The sequence below is a fragment of the Eumetopias jubatus genome, unplaced genomic scaffold, assembly GCF_037043125.1.
Source record: "Eumetopias jubatus isolate StellerSeaLion01/CBP00866 unplaced genomic scaffold, mEumJub1_p1.0 scaffold_8, whole genome shotgun sequence".
Taxonomy (NCBI): Eukaryota; Metazoa; Chordata; class Mammalia; order Carnivora; family Otariidae; genus Eumetopias; species Eumetopias jubatus.
Window position 1 is genome coordinate 104,419,579 of NW_028274814.1, and position 6,475 is coordinate 104,426,053.

Here is a 6,475-nt window from a genome sequence, read left to right on the forward strand (position 1 = left end):
TTGTTTTCACTTGGAAAATGAGAATAATTATTCCTGCCTAGGTACAAAATCTTGTTACTAAGATTCAAGCACAAAGCTCTTTGTGCAAGTGCAAAGTACTCTAAACCTCAAGCTATTATTGTCATGAAATACTCAATATTTTTTCTAATATTTTGACTATATTTAACATTTTATGAAACACAAAACAAAACCTGGAGTGTGAAAAAATAAATGGCACTTTTTATTTATTTACTTATTTTTTTAAAAAGATTTTATTTATTTATTCGGCAGAGAGAGGACAAGCAGGGGGAGCAGCAGGCGGAGGGAGAGGGAGAAGCAAGCTCCTTGCTGAGCAGGGAGCCTGACACGGGGCTCAATCCCAGGATCCTGGGATCATGACCTGAGCTGAAGGCAGATGCTTAACCAACTGAGCCATCCAGGTGCCCCGGCACTGTCTTTTTAATTGCATTATTTGGGTTCAATTTGCCTCTTCTGACCTTATTAGCATCACTTCCATGTATGCCTGCCCTGAACATGTGCAGTGTTCCAAAAAGCCCTTTCACTTGTGGGGCCCAGTCACATGCACCTGTGCTCAGGTACCAGTGCCCTATCAGTGTGAGAGGAGGCTTAATCTCAGAATTTGCAGTGTGGAGGAATAGAAAGCACTGGAAGATGAGCAACAGTCAAATCAATTCCTGGAAAATACGCTAAAACATTTGAGCAGTTATGATTCACGAGCATGGTGTTATGTGCTTAAGTCACCATATTGGATCTACCCAGTCTACCTCAAATGTAGGTTAAGGCTCAGAGGTGTTCATTACTCATCATGGAAGGTGAGATTTTTAACCCAGTTATCTAAATCCAAAACTGAAATGAACTTGGCTGCTTTTCACAAAGACCATCCTAAGAAATAGCAGAAATAGATGAGAAACAGCTTCATTTTTATATATTTTATTTAAAATTTTTTATCAGTGCAAGTTTCTTTGCTGCTTTGATCAGAGCTGTGCCATTATCACTGTTACCATCACCGTCACTGTCATCATCAAATTGAGCACTTGTTGTAAAGACTTTGCTTAGTATTTTCTATGCTTTTTATCACTTAATTCTGAATGACAGATTTTTATTCTGTCGATCATAATGAGATACATATTTTTACATTTTTTATAAATGAGGACACCGATGCTTGGAGAATTCTTGTAGCTTATACAAGATAACAAAGATTTGACTTTGGGTTTCCCTGACATCAAATTTTGCCCTTGTAACCACTGTGCTTCACTAGAAAGGCCACTATGTCTGTCATAGGAAGGACACTACCCATTCTTGGCTCTGTGACTTTGTACGAATCCTGATTCTGTTTGGACTTCAAGATCTTCATTTCTACTTTCAAATTTCATGATGTTGCTTTGACTGTGTTTTCCAAGACAAGGCTAGTAACTTTTCCCCCCAATCTTTTCTACTTTACTATTTGACTTTTATCTTCTACTGTATATATTAATAATTTTTTATCTTTCTGTACCTCCCTTTTCTGCAAGCCACCTCAACTCCATTTGGAGGTAGATGGACTGTTAATAAATGTTTAAAATAAAGCTAAAATATATTATGGGAATTTGGAAGCATAATAAATTAATTCCAGTTAGAAGGGAATATGCACCACAGAAAAATAAAAAAGATAGTGAATCAGTGACTCAGGTTTAATTCTACCACTGAGCTAAATTCTAATAAACTTAAATCAATATGTAAGTAGGGACAAAAAAAATCTCATGCAAAATTTGAATTTTAGAGATGAAATTATTCCGATAAAATGTTAATGTTTTGTTTCCCTCAGTTAAAAAAAGCAATGCAATATGTCACTTTTTAATATAAATTAGAAATAGAGTCATGTTATCAATTTGAAGACTAAGATTCAAGAATCTTCTCAGTTACAACATTTAAAGGGAAAAGGAGTTTGTGAATTTAAGGCAAGGATAGATCAATCTCTTTATGTAGTGCATAAAATCGTAAGTTAAAAATCCCAATTGTAGTAACTTCATACTGAGTTCTGCTATAAGAAAAAAGAAATGTTAAAATCCATAGTTTATATAATTTTATTGTGGGAAGAGGCTTTCTAGAAAATTCTTTTTTCCCTTCCATTGCAGAGCTGGGGAGACTGAAATTCAGGGTAGTTAGCTTGCACAAGATCACATAGTGCTAAACTGGACTGGAAAAACCTCTGTATCCTAGGACTCTTCCATAGTGTGACAGTCAAGGGCCTTTTTTTTTCTAACATTTATTTAAATTCAGTTTAGTTAACATATACCATCTTATTAGTTTCAGGGATTGAATTAAGTGATTCATCAGTTGCATATAACACCCAGTGCTCATTACCTCAGGGTCCCTCCTTAATGCCCATCACACAATTACCCCTTCCTTCCACCGACCTTCCCTCCAGCAACTCTCAGTTTGTTTCCTAGAGTTCAGCGTCTCTTTTTGTTTGCTTCCCTCTCTATTTTCATCTTATTTCATTTTTCCTTCTCTTCTCCTATGTTCATCTGTTTTGTTTCTTAAATTCCACATATAAGTGAAATCATATGGTATTTGTCTTTCTCTGACTGACTTATTTCACTCAGCATAATACCCTCTAGTTCCATCCACGTCATCGCAAATGGCAAGATTTCATTCTTTTTGATGGCAGAGGAATATTCCTATATATATTATATATATGTATTATATATATATATATGTGCACACATACCACATGTTCTTTATCCATTCATCTGTTTACGGACACCTGGGCTCTTTCCATAGCTTGGCTATTGTGGACATTGCTGTTATAAGCATTGGGGTACAGGTGTCCTTTCAAACCACTATGTTTTAATCCTTTGGATGAATACCTAGTAGTGCAATTGCTGGGCCATAGGGTAGCTCTATTTTTAACTTTCTGAGGAACCTCCATACTGTTACTCAGAGTGACTGCACCAGTTTGCATTCCCACCAAGTATAAGAGGATTCCTCTTTCTCTGCATCCTCACCAATATCTGTTATTTCCTGAGATGTTAATTTTAGCCATTCTGACCAATGTGAAGTGGTATCTCATTGTGGTTTTGATCTGTATTTCCCTGATGCTGAGTGATGTTGAGCATTTTTCATGTGTCTGTTGCCATTTGTATATCTTCTTTGGAGAAATGTCTGTTCATGTCTTCTGCCCATTTCTTATCTGGATTTTTTGTGTTTTGGGTGTTGAGTTTGATAAGTTCTTTATAGATTTTTTTAAAAGATATCATTCCAATGTCTTATTTCATTGCCCATAGATCCAGACCCACCATCAGATTTGATGATTTTGGGGCAGGAAGAAAACACAATATATTTGTCTTGGAAATTTCCACAAGGAGGCTTTGAAAAATTTCAGGTAAAGAACAGTGCTGCTATCATACACCCCTGATGTTTAGTGGTGTCTTTATTTCACTCTTTGTTTTTATCCTTTCTTTTGCATAATGGTTTTAGAAACTATTCTACTTTCAACATAAGATTTTCCTCCAAAGTAAGTTTTCTATTTACTGCTTTAAAAGTACAAGGTTTATCACGGGAAGAGTTCAAATATGAATCAAAGATGATACTTTAAAAGAGTTTGGTTTTCAACAGAGGTAGACATGTGCACACATAGTACAAGGAAGTGAATAAAGGGACAATGGTGCCAGAGAGTAATGCTTCTGTGACAGCACTGGCCAGAACAAAAATTCGAGCTGTCATAGGCTCCCTTTCAACCTTATCCTAGAGATTTAGTTGAGTGGAGACTTCTGGCCAAGAGAGTAGGAGAGTAAGATATATGGAGAAGCCACTTTTCAACTGTATCTATTATTATTTGTAGTAAACATGTATGTTTTTGTTGTCTTTTGTCATTAATAATGTAACCTGGCATCACATGAAGAAATATATCCACCCTGCATCCTATGTTTTATGGTTTACAGAGTAAACTTTTCCATACTTTCATAGCAGTAGGAGATAGTAATTTGAGTAACAAATAATAGAAAACAACCTGAAATAGTTTAAGCAATAAAGAAAAAAATGTTTTATTAATACAGGAGTGCTTCATGGAGACCAAGGAAAAGGGTATAACTGGGTGTTAGGAAGACCTACAATCAGATATTTTATGGCTGTGGAGAATCCAGAGATTATTTTTTTTTCTGTCTACTTCTACTCATCTGCCTTATTTTTTTTTTCTGATGACCAATTTTCTTTGCTAAGCAATCCATGTGGTGAGGGAAAGAATGCTGTATACAACTTCCAAGTACAAATGGTGCATTACCAGCCACAGAGAGACAGATTCTCCTTAAATTCCCATGGGAAGGACTGTGATTATTCCAAATTGGATTAGATACCTAGTACCATTCCAGTTAACTGTGCTTATAGGTCCCAAATCATGTAAAAAATGGTGGCCACAGGTCTGTGGGGGATAGAGGTTATAAAAACAATCATTAGATTTAGGGCAAATACAACAAAAGATGTTTCCTATAAATAAAAAATAATACAAAATGTAATAATTTATAAAATCAGTGCAATCTAAAAGGAACCAGAGCAATACAATTACCAGATACTTGATATGAACAGATTAGTATATCTGGGTTTTATATTTGAGTATGAATTTCTTGACAACTAAGGTCATTAAGAGAAACAAGATAATGGGCTTGTATAAAATATAGTCTTTTAGTGGTTCTCCACTGTCCATCTAATGTGCACATTACTTAGTGTGATCTTCAGAGTCAGACTCTAACAACCTGTCTTAATCTATTTTCTCTAGATTCCATATTTCAGCAGAATTATATTGCCTACCATTATCCACATATTTTGTGTTCCCCTAATTCTATTTAGTCGTGTTCTTTTAACCAGAATACATTCTCTCCCATTTTTCTTTGGCAGTTCTTTAAGGCACTGCTCAGATATATTCTCTCTGTGAAAGCTCCCTTGAATACCAGTTATCAGTTTCCCATACTAGAAATTTTGCATAATCTTTGACTCCTTTTTCTTTCATGTCCATATGTACTTGTTTACTGAATCCTGATGATTCCAACTTAGAATTATTGGGAAAATTCTTCTTTTCCTTTCCATTTCCTTTTTCTTTGCCTCTGTTCAGGCTCTTACCATCATTCTTGGCTCCCTTGTGCTCCAAGGATCAAACTGACCCCCAGGACAATCCTTCTAAAGCTATTGAAACGTCATCATTTTTCCTGCACTCATCTTAAATTTCAGGCTCATATTGTAAATACATTAAACATCTTACTCTTTCTTTCCTCAATAGTACACACCTCTTTGAGACTCATCCCTGTAAGTTGTTTCTCTCTGAAGTGTTTATTGACATATTTTTTACTGTCACCATATTTTGGGGGATGGCTTCCCCAGCTACTTCTAAAATAATTATTTTTTCTCTTCTGTGATCCATGCAACTTTATGTTTATGTCTTTGTCACAGCCTTTATACAATATATTTGTTTTAAAAAAATTTTTGAGTATAGTCGACACACAACATTATATTAGTTTCAGATGTTTACCACATACTTGTTTTGATGTCTGCTTAGGAGCAGACATGATTGCCCACCAGGAATTTCTTTGGATGCCACGGCAGATGACACAACAACAGTCATTAGTATTCACAACAAATTGAGGATTCCCAGAAGGGGATAGGCTCATATAAGGGTCCAATGAGGAGGGGAGCAAATAGAAAGGAAGAGGGGTTGACTTTTGGTTTTTACTGTGATTAGAGGAGAGCTGGAGTAGGGGCTTCCGGGAGGAATAGAAGCTGTGAAGTTTGAAAATTTCCTACTCTCAGAGGCAAAATGATCTAAGCCTTTCTTATCTTGAGGCCCAGAGGCAGGGTAGACTGGGAAGAGGGGTGGGGATCTAAAAGTTGTTAATAGTCAAATAAAAAAATGGAGTTAAACTCTTTATATTATAGTACTTTAATTAATTATATAAGATTAGAAGAAATTAGGTAAAAGGGAGTTATATTTTAAAGGCATGTAGTGCATGCCTTCAGGCTGAGTTGAAAGATTCCTGGAACAGAAACAATTTAATTCATTCAACAAATCCAACATTCAGCATTAAAAAAAAAATTATTCCTTCAACAACAAATTCTTATCTTTATGGTGCTAACATTCTAGAAGAACTGCCAATATGAGAAGGATAGTGACTAGAATGGCTCAAAAAAAGCCCGGAGGAGGTAAGATCAAGCCTAAAATCCTCTAAAATCAAAAGGAAAGAGGGAATTATGTGTTAAAAGTCTGGTTGATTAACCAAGGCAAATTTTAAAATGAACTATCTTAAATGAAATTTTCACTCTCAGTCACCAAGTATGATCAATTCTATTACTGCAATATAAATTCCAGTTGGCTTTTAATGAGTTCTCAGAAAAACCAAACCATCTAAAAGTTCTTTACCAATGTGAAATGATGGAGTCTGCATGGCATACAAGGTCACTAGAGTCTTTGTCACAGATAACATAAGAAAACACATGTGATATTTCTCAT